This window comes from Lynx canadensis, chromosome D1 (genome assembly GCF_007474595.2).
Source record: "Lynx canadensis isolate LIC74 chromosome D1, mLynCan4.pri.v2, whole genome shotgun sequence".
In the NCBI taxonomy this organism is placed as follows: Eukaryota; Metazoa; Chordata; class Mammalia; order Carnivora; family Felidae; genus Lynx; species Lynx canadensis.
Window position 1 is genome coordinate 84,014,646 of NC_044312.2, and position 22,747 is coordinate 84,037,392.

Consider the following 22,747-nt stretch of genomic DNA (forward strand, 5'->3'; position numbering starts at 1 on the left):
TCTTTTTCAAATTATGCTCTATAAAATATTACTTTCCACAAAGTAGACATAAACTCTATATACATTTATACATACTGTAATGGTTATTTGTTTAGATGTTACCGTGAAGGTAGTATTTAAAGTGATTAACATCTATAATCAATTGACTATAAGTAAAGAAGATTACTCTCAATAATGTGGGTGGATCTCATTCAATCACTTGAAGCCTTAAGAGCAGAATCTAGTTTCACAGATTACAAGGAATTTTGCCTCTAGACTATAACAAATCCTGCCTGAGTTTCTTGTCTGCCAGACTGCCCTGCAGATTTTGGACTTGCCAGCCCCCCACAATTGAGTGAGCCAGTTCCTTAAAATCTTTCTCTCTCTCTCTCCACACATACACCCTCACCCCAAACACACACACACACACACACACACACACACACACACACACCCTACTGGAACTATTTCTCTAGAATAGTTTCTCTCTAGAGAACCTTGACTGATCACACATGTTTAAATATATGCATATTTATACACACACACACATATATATACACACACACATACATGCATACATACATACATACAAACATAAATAACCACTAAAATAAGTCTGAGAAACACTGGAAGAAGCCTATATTTATAACATAGCAATGTCTTAGGAAGTTATTATGTTTATGTCACCATATTTCATTGTGTGTGACATGTTTATCAAACTTATTTTGCCACAAAATTTTATTGTTGCAAAGTATTTGTGAAACTTGTATTATTTGGAAACCATTTTGAGAAATCTGGGTTAGAAACTTGAGGGAATCAGGTAAACTTTTGAACAGCTACCATGGGAAGATGAATTAGGTAAATCAAATGCTTTTTGAGAAGCACTGATGTCCCAAACATTTTATGAAGTACAAATATTATGCACCTGGTTGGCCAAGCTTTTGACTTTCCCTATGGGTAAAGTAGACAGTGGAATTAACATACCTCTTGGTATTAGCAGAAAGTGCAATAGAAAATCAAAAAAGAGGTTAGAGTGGGAGAGAGCCAAAGCATAAGAGACTGTTAAAAACTGAGAACAAACTGAGGGTTGATGGGGGGTGGGAGGGAGGGGAGGGTGGGTGATGGGTATTGAGGAGGGCACCTTTTGGGATGAGCACTGGGTGTTGTATGGAAACCAATATGTCAATAAATTTCATATATATAAAAAAAATAAAAGCAAGTAATGTAATACAAAAAAAATAAACTACAAATCCTAACTGATTCAGCAAAAAAAAAAAAAAAAGAAGGTATATAACCCTAAATCATCTTAAAACCATATTTATAAAACAGACTATGGAAACATTTCTTATTTACTTAACCTATTTACCTAAGCCAGAAAGATGGGAATCATTACTAAACTTCTCACATATAAAGGATGTCAATACAAGTCATTATACCTCTTTTAACTTCTTCTAAATCTGTATCCTTCCCTCCACCCATATTGCCTTAAATGAGCCCCATCATTTCTAAGTTATATTTATTTAATAGATTCATAGGTTTCCCTCAGTTCAGTCATCAGAGGCTTCTCCTTGCTGTAGCAAGAATAATATTCCTAGAACATAAACTTGATCGTATCACCTTGAAACTTAAAACTCATTATTTTCATGAAAAGACCAAAATTCAGAAGGGCCATCGCTTACTGATAGCGAGACGATGTCACCCTTCCTGGTCCTCCTTCAGCCTCCTCCCTCACCGTATCCCCACATTAACTATAAACCCAAAAACATCAAATGAGATATTGTTTTCCTAATTCAGTTGGTTCCATCAGACTTCATGTCTTGCATATGATTTTCTCATTGCTTAGGATGCTAACTACTAAGCCGTTGAGATGCAAAGCAGGAGCCATGCCTGAAAAATATACTTATAGTAATATGAGGAAAAAGAAAATAGATATAGGAAATTAGAAACTTGTACAGTTATTTCTTTCAGAGGACAGAAGACTTAGAAAATTATCTTCAATTTAAAACTATATGTAAATATATGTAATAATCGTGGAGTGCCTACAATATTCAATTAATTAGGCCATGTGTTAATAAGTGACATGTTATCTTCATTTCCTCATTTATTGTTTTAAAATTCAATTTGAAAATGTATGTTAGTATATTCTGAAACTAGATAGCATAGTATAATAGATGGCATAAATAATTACATGTAACATGTATACTTATGATGAAAAAAGCAACAGATGTGTTATACTAACAAATAATTGTGTCTTAAAAATCAAAATCTATAAAGTTTTGATTCCAAACTAGTTCTTTTTGTTTCCACCTAGTCATTTTTTTAGCATTTTCTTATGATTATAAAATGAATTTTTTATTTAGAAAATTTAAAATATAGACACACCTAAACAAGAGAATATTTAGTTGTGTCCATACATGTATTATTGCAAAAATAGCCCTTAGTATAACTTTTTTATTTGTTTATATTGTTCAGTCACATTCTTTATGCAAATATATTCTTTTATATTAACAAACCTGTATTAAACAGTAATCTCATGTCATAAACTGTTTTTATCACATAAGATATACTTTATCTTTCTATATCATCAAATATTTTTCATGGAATAACTTTCAAAGGCTATGCAATGTTACATGATGTGGAACTGTAGCAATTTAAATAATTATCTATGACTAGACACTACATTTATTTTCATTGTTTTATTATAACAAGAAGTAAACTATAATAAGATTCTTTATATACCAAAGGATTTGTTCCACTTTAAGATTGATTTCTAGAAGAGGAATTGTTGAGTCAAAGGATATGTAAGTTCAAATATACTGATAATGTATTGCCACATTTTTCCTCAGAAATCCTCAATTTTCATTCCTGTCAGCAAGGTGTGAGACTGCCCATTTTCCTTCTTGTTTTTATTTTTTTTTATTTAATTTTTTAGTTAACATACAGTGCCATATTGGTTTTAGGAGTAGAAGTCAGTGATTCATCACCTACATACAACACCAAGTGTCCATCACAAGTGCCCTCCTTCATACCCATCACCTATCTAGCCCGCTGAACACATCTCTCCATCAACTATTTGTTCTCTGTGGTTAAGAGTGAGAATGCCCATTTTCTATCCCATTGTTAGACATAGTTATTTAACCATTCTAAAGTGATCGTTTAAATTTTCTTTTCAACTTGTATTTGTTGTCAATTTCCCTAAGGCCTTGTCTTTGCTATCCTGGTTTTCTTTTCTTTAAACAAGTGAAACTTTGATATAGAAAATATGATTAGTAAGAAACATAGCTCACTTCCCAAAAAATGCCTAGAAAGACAGGAGCACTGGGGGGAAGGAGAGGGTTCTTGCAAAATTTCTAAGAAGAAAATAGCCACAAGAAGTTGCTAGAATAACTAAGCTAAGTGATTTGACAATGTACACGACTTTTTTTTTTTTCTGTTAAGCCAGTTACTTAGTATAGTGTGGTAAAATCAGGGATGTGTGTGTGTGTGTGTGTGTGTGTGTGTGTGTGTGTACACAGACACACACATATATTTTGAATTTTTGGTTAGCATAAATTACCTTTGTTAGATAAGAATCAGGCACACAATTAGACACTAAAGAGGATGCTGTGGGAAGACATTGGGATAGAAAAAGAAAATTCTGTAGTTTGTCAGGTTGGTCTAATAGTCAAGTGGATGAAACACTTAAAAATAATAAAGAAAAAGAAATATGATAAGTTATCTGTTTAAATAAAGAATTAGTCATAGAAATAATGATATATTCACATTGGCTTGTAAGCAAGACCTATTTAGCTAAGCAAGCTGACAGGTATTCAGCTGATACTGGGGTGGGGGGGGGAAACAACAGTAACAAAAACCTGACCATTAGGCATAGAGGGTTATAAAACACAAGACTGCATGCATCTGTTTTTACCCTTATACACCCTCACTTTACACATTCTCACTATACACATTTTAATTTTACCAGGAAACATGTATATTTGTATTTCAGTTTTCTCTAGGTCACTGCAAGGGAGCCCTTTTATCAAATGAATATAATTATGACATTCAAATTTTACCATGGTCTTCATTTTCTTCTCAAGAATATATGATTGTCTCATCTCTACAAAGTCTTGTGTGTGAAATGCAGAACAAACTACTGATATCTCCTGTACTCAGGAAATAAATATTACATATAAGCTTTTCTTTCCTTTTGGGAATTGCCCAGAGCTAGGGGAAGCATCTACCCTGCCCAACCAGCTCAGAGTAGTGCTTGTCAGTGGAGTAAAAGCAATACATTTTATTAGTTCAACAGGAGACAGCAGCAGTAAAGAATAAAAAGGAAATGTTATTATTAGCTGAGAAGGCAATACTCCTCCTCCTCCAGCAAAAGCCGCTCACCCTAATAAAAATATAAATAAATGAATCACATAAGAAACACCAGCAAGGCCTGCAAAGGCACTGCCATTTGACTATTTATTTAGAGAATTTAAGTTTTCTAGTAAAAGGAGTGGTCAGGATAAAGGGACTGGGAGTAATGGGAAGAGAAACCGAGTCAAGACAAAGTTTTCGGTTCTTAGATAGGAGGTCTTTTCTGTGCGCGCTGTAACATGAGTTCTCCCAGGTGCTCCCACTGTTGAAGCTGGCCTGCAGAGAGATGGAGATGTTTCCAGATTCATGTGAAAGAAACCCACCCTGGTTTCAGATTAGTTAGCAAGTGGTATTTTCCACGGCTAGGTAAGAGTGTTAAGTGTGTCCCCCCCCTTTTTTTTAATCGTTTAACCCTTTGAAAGTACACCACCCATCCTCCCAGCAATTGCCAAATCTATGTGCATGTGTGTGTGCATGCATGTGTGTGTGTGATTTAGCTACATGTGAATACATTGACAATGACATCACAACTGACCATTGTTATTCTCCAAGAGCTACCTTCACAGAGAAGACTGATTACACAGAAACCTCGTTTTTATAAATACTGTACTTTTCCTTTTGTAGTGCAGGGGTTGTTCAGAGTTGTGTGATCACACATTTGTAGCTTTATTCCTCAGATTGTAATGCTTTAAAACCAGTCTGTCATTAACACTTGTACTCTCTCATTCTCTCATTCTGATAGAATATAACAGTTTTCATTTTAATTAAAGGGCCATTGGTGGCTGCAGTGGGGTGCGAGGGATTGGATTTTAGAATGTCAAGGTATCCCATAGGCACAAATATATCATGCTATTTAAGTTATAACTTTAACTCACTGCATTTGGCAAGCATAAGAATGCAAAGGAAGCCAGAAGGGGGAAAAATGACATCTTTTAAAAAGAGTGAAGGGATTGATTTTTACATCAGTCACTTGAGTGAGTGATTCTCTCCAGAGGGTGCAGGGAGTAGGCTCCTCTCTAAATGCTAGGAGTGTCTATGGATTTGAATAATGGATTCGGAAGTGCACAAACATCACGATTTTTAGATTTCTCCTGCTGAATCAAGACAGCTTGTCCAAAGCATCAGGGAGAAAGCTTTTCTTTACCTTGGAAACACTACAACAGGGGGCCCAAATAATGACATTGCAGTAGGGACCAAGTTCCTAAAGGCCAGTGTCGGATGAGACCGAGCTGGAATGATCAGAGGCAGTTAGCTATATAGGTGGGTGGGCCTCTGAGTGCTTTCCTGCTTGTCATTCTGATTCTGTTAGGGTGTGTGTGGGGGCAAGGGACTGCAAAATCAGAATGCTTTAGGGAGAGCAAGTTGTAGGGGGTGGGGCGGAGGAGGGATCCTAATTATTTTCTGACTAGATTCTTTGATGATGCTGTCCTTAGAGACCCCCATGCTGCCAGCCTATTACTCATCCCAGAGTGAATGTCACTTTAGTGGAGGTCCAAAGTTGATGACATCTGAATTGAAGCCTAAAAATCATTTCTGAAAAAAACAATGATGCTGTTCAGACCACAAGGATTGAAAATTGCGTTAAAATCCACTCCTATATATTAGGAAAAGATCCTGTAGCCTGAAAATGGGCTACAGGAACCAATATAAACAATCCAGGCCTTCAACACTTTCTTTAAAAAGAAAAAAAGATACCTTGAGAGATACCAGGAAAAGCTGTGGGGAAGGGTCAGCTTGTTGGCAAGAAGAGGTTAAAACACTGAGTGGGAGACGGAGCATAACGAAATTATTTTTCTTGTCAATGAAAACCACCGAACAGTTGCAAGGGTGGAGGCAAATATCTTCCCTTTCCTTCAAAATGAAAAACTGAGTGAGTAGCCATATGTGAGGCTATGTAAACAGGACACTTCTTCTGATCCCAGGAGTTAACAAGGACAGTGCCAGAAAAATGAGTCACTCAAGCATCTCCATCAAAGCCAAGGCTGAGGCTGGGGCTGAGTCATTTGAAAATCAGATCTAAACTCACATCCCTGCTTCCTTGTCCAGATCCCCTGGATGGTACAGGTGAAATGGACTTCTAGCTGTGCCTCTTATAAATATTGGCTGTGGATACATAACCAGAAAATTCAGGATTTTTAAAAAGGATTTTCTTAACTGTAATTTTCCTCTCAGCCTTCCTTTTATTTCTCCAGAGCTATTTAGGCCCATGTCTAGATTGGGGAAAAACCATACCCAAGATGAGAGCAACTCTGAGGACTCCTCAATAATAAATATATGGAATTATTCTTGTGCCCATCTGGCCACATCACCATTATTGGGTGAAAAACAATCTGTACAGAGAATACATTTCCTGTGCCTCCTGAGGTCCCTAAAGAGCTCTCTTCAGTCTTTAACCTCCATGTCTAATGCTGGATTAGTCAGCCAACATGCCTAAAACGAGTCATTGGCCAACACACAGTCATTGCCCCCAAAGAACTAATAGTCTCTTTGGTAAGATAAATTATGTAAACATACAACTTTCAAAGATAATTCAACCATGAAATAGGAGTTTATAAGGTGGAATCAAGGTGACTATATAGACAGAGTTATAAGAGGCTCAACAATAAAAATTTTAAAATACAAGTGACCCTTAAGTAATAGTAGGATTAGAGGTGCCAACCCACAAAGCAGTCAAAAATCCATGTGTAACTTTTTTATTTCCTCCAAACAGAACTATTAATATCCTACTGTTGACCTAAAGCCTTAGTGGTAACAGAAACAGTCAATTAACATATATTTTGTATATTATATCTATTATATACTATATTCTTAAAGTATATAGTAAAAAGAAAGTGTTAACACAACCATAAGGAAGAGAAAATATATTTACAGTACTGTATGGTATTTATTTAAAAAAGGTCTACAGGGGCACCTGGGTGGCTCAGTAGGTTAAGCATCTGACTTAGGCTCAGGTCATGATCTCGTGGTCCATGGTTTCGAGCCCCGCATCTGGCTTTGTGCGGACAGCTCAGAGCCTGGAGCCTGCTTTGGATTCTGTGTCTCCTTCTGTCTCTGTCCCTCCCCCACTTGCACTTTGTCTATCTCTCTCAAAAATAAACATTTAAAGAAAAGAAAAAAAAGATCTACAAATAAATGGACCCATGCAGTTCAAACCTATATTGCTCCAAGGTAAATTGTATGACCCAATTCAAGGGTCAAACCCATTGTGTTTACGCATCATATATGTATATGCGATCAAAGAATATAACCTCCTATTACAAGATAAATAAGTTTTGAGGATCTAATGTATATCATAGTGATTTTAATTGATAATACTATATACTTGAAAGTTGATAAAAGAGTAGATTTAAAATGTCACAAAAAGAAGGAAAGAAAAAGGAAGGAAGGAAGGAAGGAAGGAAGGAAGGAAGGAAGGAAGGAAGGAAGGAAGAAAAAGAAAGAAAGAAAGAAAGAAAGAAAGAAAGAAAGAAAGAAAGAAAGAAAGAAATGGTAGTTATGTGACATGATGCAGGTGTTACTTTACACTATAGTGATAATCATTTCATGATGTGTAAGTGTAGTAAATCAATACATGTACATTTTTAAATTACACAATGTTATAAGTCAATTATATCTCAGTAAAGCTGGGAACAAATAGGGGAAATATAATATACATAAATATATGCATATATAAGGTGTGCGTGTGTGTGTGTGTGTGTGTGTGGTCCGAGATGGGTTTTAAAAATGAGATGGGGGGCGTCTGGGTGGCTCAGTCGGTTGAGTGTCTGACTTCAGCTCAGGTCATGATCTCACAGTTCGTGACTTCAAGCCCCGCATCAGACTCTGTGCTGACAGCTCAGAGCCTAAAGCCTGCTTCCAATTCTGTGTCTCCCTCTCTCTTGGTCCCTCTCCCCCTCATGCTTTGTCTCTTTCTCTCAAAAATAAATAAACATTAAAAAAAGTTTTAAAAATGAGATGGGAGATGATACTGAAGCCCTTCAGAGTGGGTAATATTGAGAGAGGCAGAAAAGAAGAAGGAACATAGCATGGCCAAGGTTACATATCAGTAGAGGAGTCAGGATTTGCAGCCAAATTTTTCTTGACTTCAAAGTCCATGCTGTTTACACTGCATATTGGTTTAAAACAGATACACTGAGAAGCTAGCAGCTTCTACTTTTCCATGTCTCAAAAGCATGTGGTAAAGTCAAGTAGGCAAGAGTCTTACACATTATTAGAGAATTCCTATGTGTGTAAGATTAAAATATAGACTCTCTCCTTGGTTTCCAACTTGTAGCAACATTTTTTTTCATACATGTGTTTTCACTTGTTCTTTTGTTTCCAAAATTGAACACCTCAAATGTCAACCAGGTTGAGTTCAATGAGTTTGAGGTTAAATAATCACCTCTTTCTGGAAGCCTGATGATTTTTACCCTTGTCCATATTTTAATAAGCTAAGGAAATCTATTCTTTCATCACGAGCCTCAACCCTTATTCTTTATTTTTATTTATTTTTTCAATTTAAGGGAAAAATATGAATCAAGCATTTGAATGTTTACAGATACTCTAACTAAAGAGGGTGATACTGATCAAATTGTTTTGTTGGTCAAGGGCGCCTGGGTGGCTCAGTTGGTTGACAGTCCAACTTTAGCTCAGGTCATGATCTCAAGGTTCATGAGTTTGAGGCCCACATCAGGTTCACTGCTGTTGAAGTGCTTTGAGATAGTTGAGTTGGAGATAAGTAGAATTTCCTTTATACTGTATCAAGTGAATCTAAAGAAATATGTACATATAGTTTTATGGTGGCTGAGATGAACTAACATTCACAGTAGGAAAATGACCACATATATGAGCTGGAGTATTTTTTTCAATTAGATTCTGAAGAATCTTCATTATTAATAATGACCTACATTATAATTATTTAAGGTCAGGGATTTCCAGAGGGGTGTGTGTGTGTTTGTGTGTGTGTGTGTATGTGTATGTGTATGCAGGTATGAGTTTTAGTTCACAATCAGAAGATACAAGTGATACCATGGTCCTTTTATTTTTCTAAATTAAACTTAATTGCCTCAGAGTTCCTACCAATGAAATACTGTCATGTCAATTTGAGTAATTTGGGGGCTCTATCTACCTGCAAGGACCTAAATATGGAGGAGGCTGAAGTCTTAATCTACAGAAGCCATCATTTTAAAAATTGCTCCTATAACTGCATGATGCTGTGTCAGCTGCCAGTCCTAGCCATGTAGCTCTTTAAAACCACTGTTCTAAGCTGGCTCTAACATGACCCTCATACATATTTCCCTATTAACCCAATGCCCCACAGCCATTCTCTTCCCTGGAGTGCTGGGGAATGCCAACAGCCTCTGCCACCTCATCATCTGTCCTTTCCCCAGTCTAGGGAGAAGTTAAAACTTTCTCTTTGGGAAGGAAGCTCCCACCCCCATCCCCCATTCGAAGTGCTTTCTTCCATCTGTCTCCTTCATCTTCCCCCTCCTTGACCTTTAGAAACACAGCAACATTTTCATTATTTACTTCCTAATATATATGGATGTTCATGCTGTATAATTTTGAAGATTATTTCTCACTATCTATGTATTCACCAATATTTGAGGCTGTTTACTCCATTTAACAATGTCATGCAAGTTATGACTACACATTAGGTCAGGGTGCATCTGAACATGCAATGCTTGAAGGGTGAACTTCCAAATTTTTTTTATTTATTTTATTTTATTTATTTATTTATTTATTTTTTTAATATATGAAATTTATTGTCAAATTGGTTTCCATACAACACCCAGTGCTCATCCCAAAAGGTGCTCTCCTCAATACCCACCACCCACACTCCCCTCCCTCCCACCCCCCATCAACCCTCAGTTTGTTCTCAGTTTTTAACAGTCTCTTATGCTTTGGCTCTCTCCCACTCTAACCTCCTTTTTTTTTCCTTCCCCTCCCCCATGGGTTTCTGTTAAGTTTCTCAGGATCCACATAAGAGTGAAACCATATGGTATCTGTCTTTCTCTGTATGACTTATTTCACTTAGCATCACACTCTCCAGTTCCATCCACATTGCTACAAAAGGCCATATTTCATTTTTTCTCATTGCCACGTAGTATTCCATTGTGTATATAAACCACAATTTCTTTATCCATTCATCAGTTGATGGACATTTAGGCTCTTTCCACAATTTGGCTAGGAATTTATCCAAGGGATACAGGAGTACTGATGCATAGGGGCACTTGTACCCCAATGTTTATAGCAGCACTCTCAACAATAGCCAAATTTATTTTAAACTATGTTTATCCAGGTAAATCAATTTGACTCCAATCATTTAAAACAGCTATTTAATCAATAGCCACGGCTTAGTCGTCTGAGTTCTTTTCAAGCTTTCCTCCTATCTTTTCCTTCCCCTTAACACCCTAGCAAGGGATCAGGAGCTAAACAAGCTGGTATGACACTTCCTTATTAAAATGACTGCTTTGCTATTAAACTATCCAGAAAATTAATTCAAAAAAGCAAACTGCTTGGTGTAAGGTAGACATCCTTTTTCAAAGATAGTGTGATACTGGATGTTGGGCATCTCAAAGACTTACAGTAGAAAAAAGGAAACGTGGTTGTTAAAATAGCCTTGTACAGTTTCTATAAACAGAATTTTTTAACACACAAACTGTACAGTGAGTACAGTGTTTAAATCCACAAAGATGCTTTAAATAGAGTATTTCTGTAATGCAACATCTTGTGTTTTCATATTTCCCATCATATTCAAAAGTATTCTTCAACATAAAGAAAAAGTATAATATATTTGCATGTAGTGAAAACACCAGAGACTACAGAGAAACTGGAGTAATAAAATATAATACTTTCTGATTTCTATATATATTATAAAAGTGTTTACACTTATAAATCATTATAGACAACATTACTATCACATTTATGATGTTTTTAGAAATACAGTGACAGTGTTTTGTTTAAATGCTAGAATCACTATGATTTTTTTCTTGTGGACATATAGATGCCAAAGTGACACATATGCTTATGATTATTCTTTATAGAGAGGGAAAAGACTCAGCAAAGTAATATAAAGAAAAACAATTCTAGTAGTTAGTGAAAAATTAAGGCCTTACTTACACATCTATAATTAAGGAAACCTATTCACTTTTAAAGAAGATATTACGCTTTCTTTAGAATCACTTATAAAATGATTAGGTATTTTAATTTTTTGTAATTAAGCTTTCATTTCATCCATCTTATATTCTTTTTACAGGAACAAGATAGTGTTGGGGGAGAAGGAGGAGTGGCTTATGGATTGCTTCAGGCTACATTTTCCTCTTTCAATAAGTATTTATTATGTCAGTTACTAAGCATATAACTACAAATAAGACAGACACAATCTAAGCCCTCATACAAACCCAGACAATTATTAAATTAATAATGATTATGCTTCAAAGTGTATCTAGACACAGTTTCTTGATTTCTAATTAACCAATTGTTCTTCCTAGATGTGCACACCAGGAATACAAACATTTTATTTCTAGCAGTAAACTTGGCTATACATTAAATCTTTCACCACACATAACATGCGTCCTATTGTTTCTATAGTTCCATTATTCCAGGAAAGCTAGAAAATCCTTCCATTTTTTTTTCAAGTTCAAAAATCTGTGTTTATTATTGTCATTAGCTTTCAAAATGCTTCAGAAGTTTTGATATTTTAGCATCAGAACTATATCTCCTAGATTACCTCTACCATCAGAGAATGGATTGCAAATACTCTTAGTACAACTTATCCTGATATTTGGCTCAGAAAGTATGATTTTAGTGCATCTATCCACCCATGCCCATATCCAGTGAATACCCCCACTCCCAGTGTCCGTTGTGCTGGGTGGTTATTTTTGTACTGGATGATACCTCCCTTATATCCCACAACTGCCGATTGAGTCAGAAATGGACTTCTAGTCCCAAACTAGTCAATTCATAAGCTGCCAGCTTGTGTCCTGGCGTGAAATGATAAGCTAGACCAATCACATTTTTTGTGTGGGTAAATATGAACCAAGAGACAAGGAGAAGGTTTCTACCCTAGGCCAAGGTACCCATGATGGTCAAGTGCAGGTAAGTAAGCAGAAGGAACAGGCTGGGAGATAGGGGAGTACATGGACAGAGGGAGACAAAGGCAGGCCAAGACAAAGAGAGGGGACTGAGAGACAAGAAGAAAAAGTCAGAGAGGCAGAGACAGAAAGATACACCTCAAATAAGAGAGAGAAATGTTCCTATTGGCTCTTAGGTGCCTGTGAGGCCCTGCTCAACTTGGGTTCTTGTCTTCCAATTCACCCGTAATTCAATAAACATCTTTTTCTTTAGCAAATTTGAATGAATCTACTCCTTACCCCCCAAAGAGCCAGATGAAAGAAGTCTCTAATGTCTATACTTCATTAGATTTTAGGAAGACTGGATCTGGCCGGTCAAAATCAAAACAGGCACATGGATAAATGAAATACCAGTGCATTAATAGAAAATCCTTCCAAAATAACTAGATAATTCAAATGTGAAAATTCAACAACATTTAGAAAGAAATATATTATAGTTAATGATAAACCTTAGTTTTATCTATCATATAGTCCTAAAGTTTGGTTCAAAATGGTAATTCTTTCTTTACCTACTTCAATAGTATTATTTCAGACAGACTGTCAATATGTAATATTTTGAAAATAGAGTAGAACTGGAAGTTGTTACTGTAAGTTATTGCTGCCTAACAAATAGAACCAAACATAATTATATAAAAACAAAAATAATTTTATTATGCTCATATATCCCTTGAGTCAGGAATTTGGAGAAAGCACAGCACAAATGGCTTATCTCTGCTTGGCAATGTCTGATGTTTAGCTAGGAAGACTCAAAGATTAGAGATGGTTAAAGGCTGAGGCTAGACTCATGTGAAAGCTTACTCACTCACAGGTGTAGACATGAATGTCAACTATTGGACAGATGTCACTGGAGGCTGTCAGCCAACACACTTACATGTAGACTTTCCATGCCATCTTTCTTTGTCTTTAGAGCCTGGTGACTGGATTCTAAGAGTGAGCTTCTAGGAGGAAATTGTATCACCTTATATGCTCTAGTCATATAGTGTCACTCTCACCATAGACATAGGCCTACACAGACTAGAGGGATCAGAGACCCCATATTGTAATAGGAGAAGTGTTAATATTACAGTGTAAGAAGAACACGGAAAATGAGATATGTTATGGTCATATTGGAAAATCTACCACAGAACAACTAAAAATTAAAGACTATTTCTCATTATATGTTTTGTTTCTGAGCATTATGTACTGCTATGTTGTTTTATAGGACTGAAAGACTCCAATGATAATAATAGTAAAAAAATAATAAATGTAATATATATTAATATATAAATATATAAATGTAATATGTAATATAATATACATAAATATACATAAATATAATATATAAGAGCAATAACTTAGTATTTCTATATTGTGGCTATGAAAATTTCTCTAAACATGTACTTGTTTTTAATGTTTATTTATTTTTGAGAGAAAGAGAGACAGAGACAGACCATGAGCAGGAGAAGGGCAGAGAGAGGGGGAGATACAGAATCTGAAGCAGAGTCCAGGCTCTGAACTGGCAGCACAGAACCCGACATGGGGCTTGAACCCACGAACCATGATAACATGACCTGAGCTGAAATCAGATGCTTAACCCAACTGAGCCACTCAGTCACCTCCTCTAAATATGTGCTTCTAATGACTCACTAGCAGATCATAAACCCATTTAGTGGATACAGACTTAAACACTATATTTTCAAATAATTGCAATGTCATATGTTAGAATTAAATAGAAAATATGAAAATCTTTTTCATATAACAAGGTATGTGTTGCTTAAAGAAACATTGCTTTTTTACATTTATTTATTTATTTATTTATTTATTTATTTATTATTACAGTATGGTTGAATACAATGTTAACATTAGTTTCAGATATACAACATAATGATTCAACTTCTTCTTAGGTTATTTTATGTTCACAACAAGCGTAGCTACCATCTCTTACTATACAACACTATTACAATATTATTGACTATATCCCTATGCTGTGCCTTTTATTCCCATGACTTACTTGTTCCATAACTAGAAGTCTGTACCTCCCACTTCCTTTCATCCATTTTGCCTATATCCCCAACTCCTTCCTTCTGGCAACCATTGATTTGTCCTCTGTATTTATAGGTCTGATTCTGCTTTTTGTTTGTTTGTTTATTCATTTATTTTATTTTTTTTAGATTCCACACATAAATAAAATCATATGGTGTTCATCTTTCTCTCTCTGATTTATTTCATTTAGCATAATACACTGTAGATCCATCCATATTGTCACAGATGGGAAGATCTCATCCTTTTTATGGCTGCATAATATTCCATTGTGTGTGTGTATGCGTGCGTGTGTGTGTGCACAACCACATTTTCCTTAGTGGAAAATTTCCACATTTAGTCTGTTGTTGGACATTTAGGTTGCTTTCCATACCTTAGCAATTGTAAAACTGCAATAAACAGGGGTGTGTGTGTATCTTTTTGAATTAGTGTTTTTGTTTTCCTTGAGTAAATAACTAATAGCAGAATTATTAGATCATATGGTAGCTCTCTTTTTAATTTTTTGAAGAACCTCCATACTGTTTTCTACAATGGCTACACCAATTTACATCCTCACCAACCATTCATGAGGGATCTCCTTTCTCTATACCCTTGCCAATGCTCATTATTTCTTGTCTTTTTGATTCTAGCCATTCTGGCAGCTGTGAGGTGACATCTCATTGTGGTTTATATTGCATTTCCCTGATGATGAGTGGTGTTGAGCATCTTTTCATGTGTGTGCTGACCATCTGTATGCCTTCCTTGAAAAAATATCTATTGGTGTCCTCTGCTCATTTTTCAATCAGATTGTTTGTGTGCTTTTTGGTGTTGAGTCGTGTCAGTTCCTTATATATTTTGGATATTAATCCCTTAGAAGATCTATCATTTCCCAATGTCGTCTTCTATTCAGTGGGTTCCTTTTCTATTTTGTCGATTGTTTCCTTCTCTGTGAAAAAGCTTTTTATTTTGATGTAGTCCCAAAAGGTTATTTTTGCTTTTGTTTCCCTTGCCTTAGGAGACATGCCTAGAAAAATGTTGTTACAGTGGATGTCAGAGAAATTACTGCCTGTATTCTCTTCGAGGATTTTTATGGTTTCAGGTCTTACATTTAGGTTTTTAATACATTTTTAGCTTATTTGTGTGTGTTTGTATGTACTTGGCTATGAGTTAAATGTCTCTCTTCCTGATTTTCAGTCAAAAAATTTTGAAAGCCACTTCTGTAAATATAATAAGGGATTTCTAGATAAATATTGCAAATTTTGGACAAAGAAAACAAAAGAAGATGATGAATTACATAAGATTGTTGGTTATAGGGGCGCCTGGGTGGCTCAGTCGGTTAAGCAACCAACTTCAGCTCAGGTCATAATCTTGTGGTTCATGAGTTCAAGGCCTGCATGGGGCTCTGTGCTGACAGCTTAGAACCTGGAGTCTGCTTCAGATTCTGTGTCTCCCTCTCTCTCTGCCCCTCCCCTGTTTGTGCTCTGTGTCTCTCTCAAAAATGAATAAACATTTAAAAAATAAAGAAAAAAGATTGTTGCTTATAAGTTAGATTAAAAACAGGCTAGTATTTGTCAGTGAAAATTATTTTATTTCTAAAATAGATTAGATTATTTTATTTACAGAGACTATTAAAAGTATCCATTGTCTGTTTGAGGTGCCTTAAGTTTAGATGATAAAACCAAGTTGTCTACCTATAAGTCATTGTTTCTCTTCATCCCTGTATAAAGGAAGGCAGTGGAGGAAGGATAAAGGCATTTCTTTGAAAGTGGCTAAAAATCATTAAAAAACAATATTAAGAGGATAAAGAACACAGATCCTGTTTTGTTTTTCTGAAAGACCATTCCTACTGGATCTCCCATTTTTTGGGTTAGTATAAGATATACTCTGTATAAGCATTTATACGGAGTGATTTGTGGGGATGGGGATGTTATGGTGAGTTTTGGCACACTGACCCATAATGAATTTTGTTCAGAGTTTAAGGTGAAGAGCTGTCAATAAATGCTATATATACTTATAGTGTTCCCAGTGGGCTTTTTTTCCCCACAAGAGAAACAGTTTTAAAAGTATAGTCCCAATGTCCTAGCTTGAAATTTGCCAGTTAAGTAATTCCTACAATTGGAAGAAATGTCCATTAAGCTGGAAGGCCATGCATGCCTCTGAACTATAAGAAAGGTTTTTTGTTTGTTTGTTTTGTAAATATGAAATCAACTCAACTCTAGTTTCATTTGGAATAATGATACCCACAAAAATTAAATATGAAATAGCTAATGATCATCATGCATTCATGACTATATGTGTTTATCAAATATATACTGACTGCCCACTATATACCAGGTACCATGCCAGACTTAGGAAATGCAATAGTAAACAAAACAAGTAAGTTTCTTTCTCTCATGAAGTTTGCATTGGAAAGTTCAGTTGGGGGCAATCACTATGAGAAGTAATCCTCTATAATATTTCAAGTATTTTCTCCCCTTTGTGCACTTAAATTTTCCTATCCCATACATTTTGTATGAAAGCAGTCACCAAAAGTGAAACTGAAGATATGTTGTAATAGGCTGAAAGATTATATAAACACCTTTTCCCTCTGTCTTTATTGTATAAAAGTACAAAATAGTTTAAGTGAAATAAGTATCAGAAAAATAACTGTTAATCCTATGGACCAGAATTTTTTAAGTTTATTCTATTTATTTATTTTGAGAAGACAGGGGAGGTACAGAGAGATAGACAGGGTGAGAGAGGGAATCCCAAGCATTCAACAAAGCCCAATACAGGGCTTGAACTCACAAACCATGAGAGCATGACCTGAGCAGAAATCAAGAGTCAAGACGCTTAACCAACTGAGCCACCCAGGTGCCCATGGACCGGAATTTTTAGTCAAAGCAGTACCCATATTTTTGGATTATAAATCACCATTATAAAACCACAAACATTAAAATGTCTTGAGGCCATACTTTCTTCACCTAGGTCAAGTACCTTTTATTCTTTAAAATTTTTAACCTTGTTTTGTTTTGTTTTCTCTTTGAAAGGGGAAGTGTAGGGAAATTACCAGGTGTATCTTAGTCATGTTTAAACCATTATATTGTTTCTATTAAGGATGTTCTTCGATAGAATTTTGTTGATGAAAAATTAGTCCTGTTTCTCCTTAAGAATAAATTGCTTTCAGAGTTTGTGTACAAAATGGGGAGGAAAAACTTGAAGCAATGAGTGTCTGTGTGTGTGTGTGTGTGTGTGTGTGTGTGTGTGTGTGTGTACAGACAGAGAGTGAGGAGGAGGGGAAAAGGATAGGAAGAAAGGGGGAGGGATGAATACACTTACTCTTCTTGTGCTTTAATTTTAAATCTGCTACTGCTATTATTGCCATTATTTCTAGGAGGAAAAAAAGATACTTAGTACCAATCCTTAAATACTTATGACTGAAAGTCATGTTCAATTAACTGATAGTTCAGCCTCACTGATTTCAAACGTATCTGTAGGATAGTAAATGAACAGGGTGATTATAATTCCCACTTTGCCTGAAAGAGTTCCAATTTACACACCAGAATTCCCAGAGACAGCATTGTGTTTCTCCTCATTCTTAAAACTGTCCTCATCTGGGCAATAACTTCTGCGGTCACCTTCCTAGTGAGAGATTGGGAAAGTTTCAAAAAACAAAACAAAAGCTTAATGTAAAGAGTTAAATTCTATTTGATTTTTAGTTCTTGTATAAATTAGAAGAAATAAGAATAAATTAAATTACAAGAAATTATTCTCTGACGATCCAGAAAATAACAGATAGTCTCTGAATTTGACTGTTGAAAAGAGTTTCCTAAATATATATTTACAATTGATACTTCAACCTGCATTATAGCCAGCTACTAACCAATAAAAATTAGAGGAGAATCATTTGAGTCCATAACTTTTGGATATCAATCCAACAGTATAACTCATACACCATGCCCCCCCAAAGAAAATAAAACAAAACCAAAAGTAACACTGCTGAATTTGAAAATCTTCCCAGTCACATGATGCGGCTGGGTGACAAGATGGTGAAGACCAAAAGGTTAGAACTTAGGTTTTAATCTTTACTTTGCCCCTGAATGGAAGTGGGGGTGAATATCCTTGGAAAATCATTCACTCCTTTGAACCTCAGTTTCATCATCTATTAGCTGAAGAAGTTGGACTCCCTTCCATATTTTCGAACTCTGTTGTATGGGACAAGTTGGGGGTGGAGGCAGGATACTCAAAAGCTCTTTCATGGAATGATGTCTTAGAGAAAAACAGGGGGAAAAACGGGGGAAAAAACAGATAAAAGTGAACTACTCAGGTTAAAGGGGAAACAGAAGAACCTAGAGCACTGTACTATTGGGCTTCCTCTTACCTTCCATAGCAACTTGTGAGAGCACTTAGGAACTCAACTGAAAAAAATTGCTTAGGTGCTTTCTCACCAAAAATTCATAGGTACAGAGATTTCTCTCAATGTTGGCACGTCTAAGGTGTCCTATTGTGTTATTCTGGTGCTTATCAACTACTCAGTTACCGCTCATCATTTCAAAAACAGTGGTAAGAAATTCTGCAGTGATTAATAATAATGAAGCATTGAGTTTATTTAGCATTGAAAGCTCTTTTAAAATTTTTTTAATGTTTATTTTTGAGAGACAGAGAAAGAGAGCATGAGCAGGGGAGGGGCAAAGAGAGAGACACAGAATCCAAAGCAGGCTCTAGACTCTGAGCTGTCAGCACAGAGCCTGATGTGGGGCTAACTCACCAACTGTGAGATCATGACCTGAGCCAAAGTTGGACGCCTAATCAACTGAGCCACTCAGGCACCCCGAAAGCTCTATCTTATATACAATCTCTTTTTTTTTGCAACTCATAGCAACAATGGATGGTTGACAGCAAAAATATTATTTCTGCTTTACAGATGGGGAAACTGAGCCTCAAAGCAATTGAGCATGTAAAAACACAGAAAACTATTAAGAGATTGTTAACCTTGCAAATAAAAGTCATTTTACCGGTAAAAAATGGGTTTGTTTGGAAATAACAGAGAAACGCAATTCAGAACATGCAAGCTATGGCAAAACCATAGGCGAGTCCAACAAACAAAGTTGAGGAACATTATTTTATGGAGAATAAGGAAGAAGTTAGGAGGAGGTGTTTTCAACTAAAGTCCATTGGAGAAAAGCATGGGTCCAGGGTAATGACAGTTTCTCATTGTCTGAGTTGCAAGGGTAGTTGATATCTTGTAGGAGAAGCAATGCATATATTTCTCTGTTGGGGCTTGTAATTGATAATTCTTTCCTGTTGATTCTTGTGTTAGAGTCTGTAATTGACAATTCTTCCTGCAATTGACTGTTGTGTGCTAAGACTTTCCCTTCTATCCTCTCGACTATATTTTAGTGAGTTTTCCCTTTATTAACTTCACAGGGTGAATGTATTTCATGCTGCTTCTCTATCAAGCATACCTCATGCCATATTCAAAAGGATAAAAGAATGAATGTGATTAATTGACTTATGTACCTTAAAAATGTAGAGTTAGGGGCACCTGGGTGGCTCAGTCAGTTAAGAGTCTGACTTCAGCTCAGGTCATGATTTCACAGTTTGTGAGTTTGAGGCCCGTGTCAGGCTCTTGTGCTGACAGCTCAGAGCCTGGAGCCTGCTTCAGATTCTGTGTCTCCCTCTCTCTCTGCCCCTCCCCTGCTTGTGCTCTGTCTCTCTCTCAAAAATAAATAAACATTAAAAAAAAAGATGTGGAGTTAAACATCATATTGTTTAGAAACTGGATGAGTTTCCTAAACCACATAATCAGCAACAAAGAAGAACAATCAGGGGACTTTTAAAACTTTCTCTTGCATAAAGTGTAAGAAGGTGTAACTGATTGCTAATCCAGTAAAGAGGTCACATGGAGAAGTACATTACTGGGGAAGTCAGCACTAAGACTATACTACAAAACATAGAGTGACAAGTAACAATAGTGATTGCAGTGGGTACTCATGTTGTTACCCCTTCAAAGTTCCTACTCCTATGGAAATAGAATTCAGCAAAGGGAATACCATCACACATTCCTGTGATGGTGGGGTGAGTATGGGAGAAAGTGGAGGCAGAATTAATACCGAAGTGGAAAAAGCAACGCATTTGTGGACCTTAAGTATCAAGAGAGCCTATGTATATTTTGCTACAAAGTACCTTTATATCTCTCCATTTTTTTTAAGTCTTAATTTTCTTATCCAAAACAAGAGAGTGTTGGACTTAGTAATTTTAGTTCCCCTTTAGCACAAACATTTTCTTATTTTAGAGTCTGCTATAAGTTTACGTGACTATTGGTATAACTTGGGGGATCCAGGGTGGAAAACTGAGAAGTTTCACCAAAACTATAGATCGACCTATTTGGGAAAATAAATCCATTACCTTACAGGTAATATCAGTTATCTCTTTGGCAAGATTGAGATGCATGTTCTATCTGCCAGGGAATTGTGCCAACCCTCACTGTAATTACATTTGTGAGGACTTTTTTTGGTGGCAAATGACAGAAAACACAACTTGAGTTAAAATAATCAATAAAGAGCAACTATTGCCTTATACAATCAAAAATGCAAAAGGTAGATAGGCCTTGAGGTGGAAACTCAAAAGATATTATAAGTATATAGTCTCTATTTTTGACTCTGTTTTATTTCTATTTTGCATTTATTTTCAAGTTCTGCAAGGTATTAATGTGGCTGCCAAAATATTCAGCATGAGTTATTCCAGATTCAGATTTCCCAGAATCCTTTCAGTATCTCCAGTATAACTCCTGAAATTCACATAGATTGGAGCATTTTGGTTTTATGTTCTCATCCTTTAATCAATTATTATTGCCTGGGGGTTAAAATACACTCACCAAAGAGAGAAATATTAATTCCATGGAGTTGACTGTTACTTGACCTAGCATGTATCAGTTCCTCAAGATGACTGAAAACTGGAACAGCCCCCTACATACCACTCTTCATAAATAAAGCACTTCCCTGCTTTATTTTCTCCATAGCACCTATCATTACCTTACATATTCTTACATATTCATTTGTTTATTGTCTATCCCTCCTCAGCTAAGAGGTGAGCTGCATGAGAACAGGGATTTTTACCCTCGACCTAGAAAAGAGTGTGTCATTTGGGATAGGATGTGAGAAACATATATTATTATTCACCTTTAATAGATAAGGAGAGGAAATTGAGGCACAGAAATGTGCAAGTGTCCAAAATCGTGTATCTACTAAATTGCTGAGCTGGAATTCACACCACAAAGTCTAACTTGAGAGGTCACACACTTGGCTATTATGTTAGTTGCCAGAAGACATTGTTTTTATACTATATCTACCATTTGGTATCATTCCAAATGGGGGAAAGTCTTATGGACTCTTGACCTCAGGTTTCCACACTAAAATGAGGTCCTAATATATAGGATTATGTCATTTTGATAAAAGAACAATCTAACATCCCTGAAAATTAGTTCAAAAACTAGCTTCATTTGCACATCAAAGTTTGAAGTGAATATTTAAGCCAAATCAGTATCATTAACTTTCACTTGATTGAGCTCAAACACCCCTAGGTAACTTTCTCAAACTTCTCCCATTCATAGATGACACAGCTGGGTAGAAATTAGTCTCTAAAAATACTTTCACACAACCGGCTTGTTTTCTAGTCACTGTCTGCTTATGTTATGCTCATTCCATCTGTCAATAGATGTGAGTCACACATTCGACCTTTCAGCTTCACTTGCGCACATAAATTTCTTCCAATTTCCTGTGAAACAAACACTTTTAACTCTTTAGGGTTTAGTAATTTGTACACAGGTCATTCAGGGATGATTCAAATGACAAAAAAGCCCCTCAACAGTGTGACAAATTTGGCTTTAGCCCTTTATTGCAGGATTATCTTTTCTTTTACTGTTTCACTAATAAATGTAGGTTTAGATATAGAGACAGACATACAATAAATTTGTATTTGTATATATTTCTATATATATACAACCAAACCTTCCAGTGGCTTCCCATGACGTAGGATAACTAAAAACTAAACAGTTTAAAGGAGGCACATGTACCCACTAACAAATTTCTGCTAAACCTTCCTAGGTCTGTGTAGTTTTTCCTCTTGCAATTTATGTCAAAGACTTGAACGTTCAAGCAAGAAAGCAAAGTTGATTCCTCTCTGATGTCTACCTGTGATCATGACTGCCTTATCAAATTTGTCTGATCTTTTTTATTCTGAATCTAAGTTGGATATGTTGGCAGAAATACATCACAAGCTTGAGAAATTTTATTTGAGTTTAAGTTACAACTAGTGCCATGATTTGACAA